This window comes from Schistocerca cancellata, chromosome 7 (assembly GCF_023864275.1).
Source record: "Schistocerca cancellata isolate TAMUIC-IGC-003103 chromosome 7, iqSchCanc2.1, whole genome shotgun sequence".
NCBI lineage: Eukaryota > Metazoa > Arthropoda > Insecta > Orthoptera > Acrididae > Schistocerca > Schistocerca cancellata.
Window position 1 is genome coordinate 471228259 of NC_064632.1, and position 14180 is coordinate 471242438.

Below are 14180 nucleotides of genomic sequence, written 5' to 3' on the forward strand. Positions count from 1 at the left end.
GATGAGTATAGGAGTAGCAGCATGGAGGCATGTAGTGTGATCAGACGAGTCGCGATTTTGCAACTTTTCAGGCAATACAATTCACCCAGTTCGCCAAATGCCGAATGAGACGTTTAAGCTGCTGCAGGTAAATCTGTGTTATTAGGGATATTTAGCGTGATGTTGCTTCCCATTTGTTCACGATGTAGCGTACATCAACAAGGAAATTAGTTTCAACATTCTCTTTGACCAAATGTTACCTTTTCTTCTACCTCCTGTCGATGTGTGTGAGAGAGTATTCCCACATTCCAAGATGACAACAGCTCTTCTGACGGAGCTGCATAATTAAGTTCCCGGTCTGGTTAATAATCAGGCACCCTTTCACACCCAAAGGCCAACTAAATCAACTGATTTCAGTCACAAAGAAAGTATCGGGAAATATTTAGGACATCAGATAAAATGCAACAATCAACATCAGAGCAGTCTGGTAACTCTTTGGGATCTATTCACCACTGAGTGGTTTACACTGATTGTCTAGTGTCTAAAACAGTGTTACTACACACTTTAGTAGAGTGACTGCATTTTTCACCCTATACCCCTTTCAGAAAAAAACTGTGCCATAGGACAGTACTGAGTGAAAACGGGCAAACACTTCCCAAAAGGTTACGCCACAGGTTAGTAATCGCCGAAAGAATGCTAGCAGTCCCTTCATCAAGTCATCGCAACGAGAGAGAAACCTACGGACATAGGAAGGAGACTCAGATTTTCTGTTAACCAGTCGACTTCTTGATGCAACGTGGTAGACCTACCGTCCTCGTCTTCTTGAGTAATATTAGCGTCCAAAGCTCGTGATATTTTAGCACCACGCTGTACACAGCGTAGAGCTCCTTTCTAAATACTCAATTAGCTTCGTGATCTAATATCTTTTTCACTCTCCAGTGGAGTGTTTGCTGATATGTAATTTCCTGGTAAATTAAAATTGTGTGCTGGACTGGCGCTTGAACTCGTGTTGAGTCTTAGTCCGACACACAGAATTAATCTACCACCTAGTTTCATCCAGACTGAGTGCTACTAAAATGGTACTCCAACATTTCTGTCTGTGGTGTATGATTAAAATTTCACCATTGTGCAAACTTATTTTCGGCACAAAAAAGTGAAGAATGCTGTGAGGAACATGTGAGTATCACAACAGATCTCAGAGACAGCTGGCTGTGGTACAATATGACGACATAACACGTGGTGACGTTATGGACTCAGCACAATTGAGCAGTGAGAAGACTAGGCACAGGTCCGTCCACAGTAGGACGATAGCTCGACAACGTCATAGGATTGGTAGACTGGCTCTGACGAGGAGACGGTTGAGCTTACAAGGCAATGCCACCACAAACCGTCGGAAACCGTTTACTTAGGTGATGAGTTGACATCTCGAGTATTTGCCGCTGACAACCATACCACTAAAGAGTGACTAACCACACTCTGAAGGGTGCGGCTTGAGTGGTTATGCCAAAGTTCCCGCGGGAAACACTGTTAACAGTAACAAATGACTTCTTATCACCTCATAACATGAGGTAGGTGATGCAAGCACATCTCCCCCAGTCCCCCTGGCTGGTGCTGATGAACGGATAGTGGCTTCTGCCCGTGACAGCTATGCTGGCCTTGTGCGGTGCTGAAGACGGTAGCGTTTGGAGGACACGGTCGTTAACGCCAGCCAACTCTGTAGTACGGTTTACTGCTGCGATCGGCTATCTACGTTTCGAAATCCACTTGTGCGTCTGTTATTGTGAGCGACTCGTCACACTGGTGGCTGCCGCCTCACAGCCGTTAGAGTAACACTCCATGACAGCTTCAAAAATGGTTCAGATGGTTCTGAGGACTATGGGACTTAACATCGGAGGTCATCAGCCCCCTAGAACTTAGAACTACTTAAACCTAACTAACCCAAGGACATCACACACATCCATGCCTGAGGCAAGATTCGAACCTGCGAGCGTAGCGGTCGCGCTGTGCCAGATTGAAGCGCCTAGAACCGCTAGGCCACTCCGGCCGGCCATGACAGCTTCCACGTTACTTCTCATTATTTACAATTTTTAGCCAAAGTGTAGGTAGTGGCGCTACACAACAGATAACATAGATTTCCCGATGCAGCGCCAAATTTGGAATCAGTGTGGAATACTCTGAGGTTCTGCCATGAGTCTTGCTTCTGTTTGTGGCGGTCAGGCAGACGCCAAGACGTCCATATACGAGCTATGAAAGGTCATAGAAGGCAGCATCCTCGAGATCCATTTATCTCCAGCTAGTGTGACATGCTCTTGGACATGAAAAAAGGTGTGATATGGTGTTTTTTGAAGGTAGACTGTCGTACCCATTATCACCAGATCACCAAATGCCATACTACGGCACGTTGATGAGTATAAGGGCCTTTGATTGGCTTTCCATATTCCGTAATTTGTTACCCGTAGAGCGTGTCTGGCACGCGATGTGAACATGTATGCTTTCATACCAGGCTATATTCAGCAATGTTTATGAATAGAAATAGCGTCTGCCTCAGGCATGGTAAGAAATTTCCCTATATGACACTTGGAGTTTGTTTGTATAAAAATTGTGATATATACATATCCACCGTCAACGACAGTAGACCTTCTGTTTCATCTTCCGGGAGAATATGTTAGTTGTGTTGGTCTTCTTCTACTAGGATGCCATCTCGGAGCAGTTGTGTCGCAGTTGTTGTTTTCTTCTCCTGTCTGACCGTCGTCTTTTGTTTTCTGGACGCGTTATATATATTTCGAGGCGCTAGTACAAGATATCCTGAACTGTACCTCTGAATAAACAGCTGCATTTTTAATACAAATACCGCACCTGCGTACACTTTATTTCTATTACAGTAGTACTGCGGATCTATGTGACTGAGGTATACTTTGTGAGAGCACCGTTCTCTAGCTTTGTTTTCTTAAATTGTTTAACTCGCCTCGACATTCAGTATAGAATTCTGTGCAGCATTTTCTTCCATAGTACTTCCACAAATGATGGAAGATACAAGAACGTGAATCACACTTGAGCTGGTCACAAAGCCATTTTGATTGCAGGTGTGAAAACGAGTTTGCAGTTTTCATGGATATTTTGAGCTGTTGTTGGTAACTTTGAAGAGCCGTCTGACTGAAGGTAAGTTGGTATAGGTAAGTTACATGTGCAGGATTACGTGTGAAGGGATACATTTTGAAAAATTTTTTTCGGCCGTTGGAAAGCGTAAAACGTTATTTCCCTAGATTATGGAAGTAACTCTGTAACTGCACACTTACTCGCAAAGATAAGTGTAACACCGTAAATTCTTCAAACCAAGATACATTAATGAAATTAGTGACTTTTGCGAAAGGTTTCGTAAAATAAAGTAAGTTTTATTTTACATTGAAAATTTTTCTACACTCCTGGAAATTGAAATGCGAACACCGTGAATTCATTGTCCCAGGAAGGGGAAACTTTATTGACACATTCCTGGGGTCAGATACATCACATGATCACACTGACAGAACCACAGGCACATAGACACAGGCAACAGAGCATGCACAATGTCGGCACTAGTACAGTGTATATCCACCTTTCGCAGCAATGCAGGCTGCTATTCTCCCATGGAGACGATCGTAGAGATGCTGGATGTAGTCCTGTGGAACGGCTTGCCATGCCATTTCCACCTGGCGCCTCAGTTGGACCAGCGTTCGTGCTGGACGTGCAGACCGCGTGAGACGACGCTTCATCCAGTCCCAAACATGCTCAATGGGGGACAGATCCGGAGATCTTGCTGGCCAGGGTAGTTGCCTTACACCTTCTGGAGCACGTTGAGTGGCACGGGATACATGCGGACGTGCATTGTCCTGTAGAACAGCAAGTTCCCTTGCCGGTCTAGGAATGGTAGAAGGATGGGTTCGATGACGGTTTGGATGTACCGTGCACTATTCAGTGTCCCCTCGACGATCACCAGTGGTGTACGGCCAGTGTAGGAGATCGCTCCCCACACCATGATGGCGGGTGTTGGCCCTGTGTGCCTCGGTAGTATGCAGTCCTGATTGTGGCGCTCACCTGCACGGCGCCAAACACGCATACGACCATCATTGGCACCAAGGCAGAAGCGACTCTCATCGCTGAAGACGACACGTCTCCATTCGTCCCTCCATTCACGCCTGTCGCGACACCACTGGAGGCGGGCTGCACGATGTTGGGGTGTGAGCGGAAGACGGCCCAACGGTGTGCGGGACCGTAGCCCAGCTTCATGGAGACGGTTGCGAATGGTCCTCGCCGATACCCCAGGAGCAACAGTGTCCCTAATTTGCTGGGAAGTGGCGGTGCGGTCCCCTACTGCACTGCGTAGGATCCTACGGTCTTGGCGTGCATCCGTGCGTCGCTGCGGTCCGGTCCCAGGTCGACGGGCACGTGCACCTTCCGCCGACCACTGGCGACAACATCGATGTACTGTGGAGACCTCACGCCCCACGTGTTGAGCAATTCGGCGGTACGTCCACCCGGCCTCCCGCATGCCCACTATACGCCCTCGCTCAAAGTCCGTCAACTGCACATACGGTTCACGTCCACGCTGTCGCGGCATGCTACCAGTGTTAAAGACTGCGATGGAGCTCCGTATGCCACGGCAAACTGGCTGACACTGACGGCGGCGGTGCACAAATGCTGCGCAACTAGCGCCATTCGACGGCCAACACCGCGGTTCCTGGTGTGTCCGCTGTGCCGTGCGTGTGATCATTGCTTGTACAGCCCTCTCGCAGTGTCCGGAGCAAGTATGGTGGGTCTGACACACCGGTGTCAATGTGTACTTTTTTCCATTTCCAGGGGTGTATATATAACATATAGCTCCTCAGAATTTCGTAGTAGCCCTAAATGTATCATGACTTTGCTTTTTCCCTCATACCACTGAACTTGTAAGTCTGTAACAGTTTTAACTAATTACTTTCCTTAGAGGACATTGAGGTTTATGCAAGGGTTTTGATCAGTTGTTTCCTCATAGGACTCTACTGAATTAATATGTAAGGAAGTATGTGAAGATATTGTTTTGTTACAATGTTTAATACAATTTAATTTTTTTAATCTTGTTTTGTTTCAATAAAGACAGGCACATAATTAATAGGATTTTAAGGAAATTTGAAAAATTATTCTCACCATATTGGCAAACTTTGACTCAACCTTTTGTGCCTATTCATCAAGTAAAACTCATAAAAGAGGGAAGTTTTGTAACAAATTTATCACTGTTTGTCATAAAGGAATACTGGGTCAAACTCTATTTTCACTCTCCTCCCCCTATATTAGACTTCATCTTCATGTCAAAATATTGTCCTGAGCCAATAGGGTAACTTTGTGTCACTTATTTCAATATTTTGAATACTTCACTGCACATAAAAAGTTTATTGCCATAGAAATTATAGCATGAACGTACAAAAATCACATTTTTGTGGAAATTAATGGTCTAGGCGCTAATCCTTTGAAAGTCATGTTGCAAAAATTTGCTATAAATGCCACAAAGTTGCCCAGCTTTACGGTAGCTAAATATCGCGTAATTTGTTGTGTTAGAAAACGTCTACAGGAGAACCTCCAGCATTTACTTAACTATGTTGCTACATTATTGAAGGAAAGGAAACATAATCTGGTGACGCCGTTATAATGATAAAAGACATGCTACACTCTGAAAGATAATGAAGGAAGGTGTAGATAGTAAAGGCAAGCAAATAATTATGGAGATTACATAAGTGAAGATGATGATTATTAGTACTTGTGTGTTAGAAAGCTAAACAGTAAGGTCATCACCGTCCTTACTTGAGTTAAAAAGAGACGAGCATAGCGAAAATATAATAAAAATAGCAGTAACATTTAAAACCAAGTCTTATGTACAACCAACAGTTCAAAACACAATCGTGAGATGGTAAAATAGCCGTCCGAAGTGGCCGTGCGGTTAAAGGCGCTGCAGTCTGGAACCGCAAGGCCGCTACGGTCGCAGGTTCGAATCCTGCCTCGGGCATGGATGTTTGTGATGTCCTTAGGTTAGTTAGGTTTAACTAGTTCTAAGTTCTAGGGGACTAATGACCTCAGCAGTTGAGTCCCATAGTGCTCAGAGCCATTTGAACCATTTTTTTTGAGATCGTAATATACATTGAATACAAACAATAAAAGTCAGAGAAAACACAGCAGAGTAAATTGATAAAACCAAAGATAAAATATTAGTACAGACGCAGTTAAAAAGAGACATTTGACTGTTGATGTATGACTGCCAAGATATAACTGGTTACCGAACTACTCTGAGACACTTCAAGATCGTACACCCTATATTTAGGGAAGAAAATCTTAAAAATGTTAAAACTCTGTAATACATCAGATTCTCATACCCCATATTTTGGGAAGTCAATCTTAAAAATCTTAAAACACTTACCACAGTGGCCTCATTACCGGTTAAAATAGGGGGCAGTTGTTGTGGCAAGCACAGATCAGCCCTCAAGTCGTCATATAGAACACACTCAATCAAAATTGACTATTCAATTCAGTTTATTGCTACGAATTTTAGTTACCCGGATCTCTAAACAGGTCGCACATTTTCGTAGATTTTGGTGACGTACAATACTTTATATTATGTATGTAGTAGTATCATGTTAACAGCAGCCATTGGTAATATTAATGTAGAAATAAAACAGAATATTTGAGAAATAAGAATCAATTTTCAAAAAATAACATAAAAGGAATTAACTCAAGTTCCAAGTAAATAACTTCCATCTTCTGTTACTAGATATGTCACTAGTAGCCTCGGGAGAGAGGCCGAGTAACTACAGCTACACTTACTTCTAAACCAACCGTTGCTACACTGTTCTACATCACCCATACTGCTATGCGCATGCCTCGGCAATCCTCGCGTCTACGCGTACCCTTTAATTTATCATTACCTGTAATTGAGGAAACGCTTGCTGTAAACTGTTGACTCTATTTTGATATTTAGAGCGTCTACTTAATCTTACAAAGTTAAGCGGTTGTCTTTTAGATATCCGATGTGCTATCATATGGACTTTAGTCAACAAGTTTTAGTCACTTAAAATTGTTTGCAGATGGTAGTCAGAGAACGACACGATCAGCGGGACCTCCCTCTCCACGTTCACAGACCGTAAAGACATCCCACTCGATGCAGATGTTTCTGATATGGACCGTGATCTGTTAACAGGCGCACCAAATCGCGAATAGGGGCAATGTTGCGCAGTATGATCCCGTTATTGATGCTTCGGGATATGCTGTAAATGCGGCTTGCAGTGTTCCTAGTGTCTCGGACTGCCATTCATCTAACTTCCAGGCTCGTAAACGTCTTTTATTAGTAATATGCGTTCCTGTGATCTCGTACAAACGATCATACTGCTCACCTCCCAACCAATTGAACGCAGCTCTGTAACGTACCACGATTACCGTCGGACATATCACGAGGATCACCAGTAAACCCTCTACAAGCAAAGAGCGAAAGGCACACGTGAGCCTCAGAAGGACGCTCCTCTAAATTCGTTGCAGCTTTGTTTTGCAGCTGCCTCGTTTATGACGATTATCCCATATGCCGGCAGCGAAGCCCAAAATGGCGTTGAAGATATTATCGTGACATTATCGCGTCACATGCAACGGTAATTTTGGTCAGCAGTACCGGCACGGGCTGTCTTATGCATATATTTGGCAACTTTCCGAGTAATAAATTCTACATGTTCTAGTGCAGAACGTTTATTTCTGCGTCTAGAAGAATGTCTAAAGGTCTACAAACAGTGCCGCGTTTTACAAGCATTCCGTCAAGCCTCAAGGAAGGATTTCTGGGAAGAGAAAGCGGGTCTGAGCATTATGGGACTTAACATCTGAGGTCATCAGTCCCCTAGAACTACCTAAACCTAACTAACCTAAGGACATCACACACATCCATGCCCGAGGCAGGATTCGAACCTGCGACCGTAGCGGTCGCGCGGTTCTAGACTGAAGCGCCTAGAACCGCTCGGCCACACCGGCCGGCTAAAGAGAAAGTCTTCCCTCCAGAAACTAGTACGTGGTTTTATGTATAACCAGTTTATGTATAACCAGTTTGCTGCTTTTTTACCAATGTAGCGTCTGAGCTCGTCACTCGCCTTTTCCTCCACTTTCGTCCTGGAGTCTGCAGTCACAATTACTAAGATGTCATCTGTGTATGCAACAACTCCTTCTGTAGCATCTTTTCCATCTAAGAGGTTCAGCACTACGATCCCAGAACAATGTACAAATTATGGAGCCTTGAGAAGAGCCCTTGGTAGCCTTTTTGATAACCCTGCTCTGCCCTGAAAGCCACTACTGGACATTAGGTCCGATACAATAACCCACGAAGCTTTTTTACAGACATCTGGGGACCATGAGATCTCGAAGGCGTGCAAACATCGCAGGTCACTTTATTGTCGAATGCGCCTGCTATGTCAATCATAAGGGCGACTGCATGCATCGATTAAGTTGTCGACTTTTCTGCTATCTGCAGAGCTCTGTTAAACGCACCATCTACCTACTTCCGTTTTCTGAATCCACATTTACACTGGTTAAGACCCAATAACTCGCTGGCGTCTGCAACTGATCACAGAGCAGACGTTCCTGAACTTTGGCCAAGATGTTTAATAAGCAAATAAGTCTGTAACTTTTCGTTGATGCCGATTTTTTATCCTTTCCCTTTTTAATCGCTATTGCTCTGGCTGCTTTTCCTTATCGCCGGGCTCCTACATGTACTCAACGCCTCGTTTAGTATTGTTGTCAAATAAGGCACTATCGGTGGACTTCCCCTCCGCACGACTTCAGTGTAGCCGACATCCGTACCAGGTAACTTTCCAGTTTTGAGTTTCGAAATTGCGACGGCAACTTCTTCTTGAGCGAAAGATATCTGATTGTCTTATTCATTACCTAGTTCACCTCTAAGTTGTGCTTATCTGTGTCTGTGTTATCACCAGGAAGTACGGCGGTTAGCAGATATTCTGTTGACTCCCTCTATCCGGCCGTCAGTGAGACATCCTTTGTTGATATGATAGTCTCTTAACCTTAACCTTTTCAGGCAATGATTTTACGGTCTGCCTCACAGGTCAAATAGTAGTGGCCTTTATAGAAATTTATCCCAGTGTATTTTTTATTTTCCTTAATCAATGTTTTGTAGCTCATCTTAATTGCCCTGTATTCATAAGATCTTACTATACTCTCTGTTTGCCCTAGAGCACGTTGGTAAGCTCCTCATCTCAATCTTACCCTTCGCCTCACTGTGGAAAGAGCTGAGCTCCAAGGGACTATAGACTGACTGCTTACCTTTCTGTTAGGAATGTAAATGTCCTGTGCATTTTGCCATCGTTCAGTTAGTAGTTGGGCACCCAAGTCTATATGTGCCGGGAGCGATTCCACTGGAAACGCTACATAGTATTCAACTGAGCCACCTCAATCCGTTTTCCTAATGTCTAACCCAGTGCTGTTTTCATCTGCTTGTCTCCCTTTGTTTTCGTGATTTCCCCTTCGTTGACAACTTATGGTCGCTGGACCATAGGTACTGGAGCACTTGCCAACTATTAAACTTAGCCGTTGACATGCGATTTCCTAAAGAGATGTCTATGTTAGTGGCTACAAAGTAATCGGCTGCTCTTCTAGATTTAAAACCTTGAGTTCTAGTTTCCGCATTGCATCCTCTAGTACCTGATCTCGTTCGTCAGTTTCCGTTCTGTGCCACAGAGAAGATTTTGCATTCTCATCTTTTGCCACAAGGAGACCATATATGGCAACCGCCCTCTGTTTATATGCATAAGGTACGATGGGATGAGATTAATGCGTTTATATTCTTACTACAGTCCACTTTATCTACGAGTTCTTCACATCTACTGTGACCCTGTACCTGTCAAACAGCTGTACCACCGTTGTCACTTGTAACGACAATGGCGGATATGGCGTCAACGCAGCCAGTAACTGTCAGTATATGAGAGCTTATTGTTTCTATAGAGTGGTTCTTGCAAACAGATTATATCAACACACTGTTCGGTATTTAGTTTTCGTATTTCACTCACTGCCGCATTATTTCGAGCAGCATTTATCTGTACCATATTTACCCCTTATACGTGTTTACAGTTTGATGAATGTACATCGGTGAGAGGGATGGTGAGGATTGGGGGATTTGGGTCAAAGAAAACGCCTCCATACGCTTTTACAAAATCCACGTGTAAATGCTCAATGTCGAATGGTTAATTTCTTCTCGTGAAGACCTGCCGAAGGGGGTGACATAATCCTGTCTAATGCCGCGGGTGTAGGATATTTAATAGATTTTCGTTTAGAATGCTCATCTCTGATAATATGTTTGAGAACAACCTGCAGTAAACTGGGATCCTCCAAATGACTTAACTTGAAATTAACTTCTAAATTATTGTAAGTTTTGTCTGTGTGCAGTCGAAACTCATTTTTAGTATGGCTCTAAATGCTAGAAATACTGTTTTTATTTGATATAAAGATCTGATTTTCACTGCACTTCATTGCTTTTCGTTCCTTGTACTCATTAGTACACTCCTGGAAATTGAAATAAGAACACCGTGAATTCATTGTCCCAGGAAGGGGAAACTTTATTGACACATTCCTGTGGTCAGATACATCACATGATCACACTGACAGAACCACAGGCACATAGACACAGGCAACAGAGCATGCACAATGTCGGCACTAGTACAGTGTACATCCACCTTTCGCAGCAATGCAGGCTGCTATTCTCCCATGGAGACGATCGTAGAGATGCTGGATGTAGTCCTGTGGAACGGCTTGCCATGCCATTTCCACCTGGCGCCTTAGTTGGACCAGCGTTCGTGCTGGACGTGCAGACCGCGTGAGACGACGCTTCATCCAGTCCCAAACATGCTCAATGGGGGACAGATCCGGAGATCTTGCTGGCCAGGGTAGTTGACTTACACCTTCTAGAGCACGTTGGGTGGCACGGGATACATGCGGACGTGCATTGTCCTGTTGGAACAGCAAGTTCCCTTGCCGGTCTAGGAATGGTAGAAGGATGGGTTCGATGACGGTTTGGATGTACCGTGCACTATTCAGTGTCCCCTCGACGATCACCAGTGGTGTACAGCCAGTGTAGGAGATCGCTCCCCACACCATGATGCCGGGTGTTGGCCCTGTGTGCCTCGGTCGTATGCAGTCCTGATTGTGGCGCTCACCTGCACGGCGCCAAACACGCATACGACCATCATTGGCACCAAGGCAGAAGCGACTCTCATCGCTGAAGACGACACGTCTCCATTCGTCCCTCCATTCACGCCTGTCGCGACACCACTGGAGGCGGGCTGCACGATGTTGGGGCGTGAGCGGAAGACGGCCTAACGGTGTGCGGGACCGTAGCCCAGCTTCATGGAGACGGTTGCGAATGGTCCTCGCCGATACCCCAGGAGCAACAGTGTCCCTAATTTGCTGGGAAGTGGCGGTGCGGTCCCCTACGGCACTGCGTAGGATCCTACGGTCTTGGCGTGCATCTGTGCGTCGCTGCGGTCCGGTCCCAGTTCGACGGGCACGTGCACCTTCCGCCGACCACTGGCGACAACATCGATGTACTGTGGAGTCCTCACGCCCCACGTGTTGAGCAATTCGGCGGTACGTCCACCTGACCTCCCGCATGCCCACTATACGCCCTCGTTCAAAGTCCGTCAACTGCACATACGGTTCACGTCCACGCTGTCGCGGCATGCTACCAGTGTTAAAGACTGCGATGGAGCTCCGTATGCCACGGCAAACTGGCTGACACTGACGGCGGCGGTGCACAAATGCTGCGCAGCTAGCGCCATTCGACGGCCAACACCGCGGTTCCTGGTGTGTCCGCTGTGCCGTGCGTGTGATCATTGCTTGTACAGCCCTCTCGCAGTGTCCGGAGCAAGTATGGTGGGTCTGACACACCTGTGTCAATGTGTTCTTTTTTCCATTTCCAGGAGTGTATTATCACGTTCACCACACGCCACTTCATGCCGATATAGGGGCGGTTCTGCAGATGATATCCAAGCTGCGTGTAAGTCTATTGCTACTGCAGATGTGGTGTCAATTTCAGCATGATCATCACAGTATTTATCATACCCTCTGGCAGGATTTCCGTGTAGATGCGACGTCGGTTTGGACAGATGTCAAGTTAAGATGCCTCTCGTTACAGGCGTTGCTGCTGCACCCGGAACGTCTCTTCTGTCAGCTGCCCCCACAGCTAGTGTTCATGCAGGTGGTCTCTACATGGTCTCTCCTTGAACGAAGTTCATGAACTTCATCTGGCGTGATTTGACACATGATGAAAGAGTGGCTTCTTGTTTTGACGACAGGTAGTTATAGTGTCTGTGTTAAAGCTGCCTGAATGTCCAGATCCACTTGCACAAAATTGCTATAGCTCAAGTTCAACACATATTTGTCTCCGATATTACCCATTTAAGAGACTGTATTCTACGTTCCTCTGCAACATTTTCTGCCGTATCAAAAAATGGTTCAAATGGCTCTGAGCACTATGCGACTTAACTTCTGAGGTCATCAGTCGCCTAGAACTTAGAACTAATTAAACCTAACTAACCTAAGGACAACACACACATCCATGCCCTAGGGAGGATTCGAACCTGCGACCGGAGCTGTCGATCGGTTCCAGACTGTAGCGCCTAGAACCGCACGGCCACTCGGGCCGGCTCTGCTGTATCATGTCGTCTATGAAATTCATGAAATCAAGATGATGCTTCTCAGTAAACTCTGTAGTAATTGGTACTGGAATATCGTCAAAATGTGGCACTCCTCTCCCTGGCAGTATAATCCCAAGTTGCTGACACCAGGCTACGGCGGGACGATGCCAATTGCTGGCTACTGTCGACGGGGACTTGTGCTTCCGTTTCCTGTGCAACGTATCTTCTGTTTCTTGGTTAACGTAGATCCGATATGGAGTCAACCAGTCTACATTTGACTTATATTTTTCATAGGGTCCAGAGTCCGTTCTAGCTATTTCACTTTCTAACGCCATTGCATAAGTTGCACAGTCTTTCCCAGGTGACTCACATTTTCAGTTCGTTGGTGCGACGAGGGACGCAGACAGGTTTCTCATTGATCGTTGAGCATACACTTTTCTGGCGGACCTCGCTCCACAGTGGGAGCACACTCGCTGTTTATACTTAGAGATATTCTTGGTGTGATGGAAGTCATAGCATTTATGACATTTTGGTACATCCACATAATTATTTACCACTAAACCACGGAAACTGACATACGCCTTTTCTTTCTTCAGCAGAATTTTACGAACACAAAGAGTGACTTAAAGGTTTTCTCTCTCAGTCCAGTTCGGACTCTCAGTCGTATCTCTGCTTCAGACTCCTTCTTTCGCATGTGCTCCGACAAGTTAAGCTCAAAATATCTTCGAGAAGCTCACTGTCGTCCATTTCCTTGGGCTCATTGTACATGACTGGTAGAGGCCTCTTCTTTTTCAAAACATTTCATGCAAATTGGGCTGAAGGCCCCATTCAAAAGCATAACAACCTTATGCCTTAAAGCCAGAGAAGAAGACTGATTTAAAAGATATTAGAACTCATCTGAAGGCCGCTCACCAACAAATAATTTATTGGCTTAAGCTCTAGAAAGAAGAGTTTCAATTTTAAAGGGCAGAAGGAAGTATCTTAAAACATTTCATATAAAATGAAAACAATCTCATGCCTTAAGGGCAAGACAAGAACATTAATTTAAGAGATATTGATACTCGGCTGAATGCCACACGTGAACCAAATAACTAAAATCCAAACAGAGAAATTACTACATAACACATAAGGAACGGCGCTCAGAGGTTTCCAAGTGTCGGCCGGGATTATAACACTAAAGCCGTGGGCACACGGACCGTGCATCCGAACGCTGAGCGTTGAGCGTGCCGAGTTTCCTGACGTCATAACGTGGAATAGCGCGTTCGGGAGTCTTTAAGAACGTGCAGAGCAACAACTAGCATGTCAGATATTCTGAGCGTGCGTCTGACTGTTGACCAATCATGTGGCACAACGCTACCTACGTCACGTGCACGCCATCTCCCTTCAGCACAAAGTTGTGACGCGCCATACTGGCGTTCATTTTAAGCGTATACGTATATAAGCCGTTTCTGATTACCAGCAAATTGAGAATCACTCGAAAACCCGTTGTTAACTATGTGATTCGCTGCAACAAAATGATGAGCAACA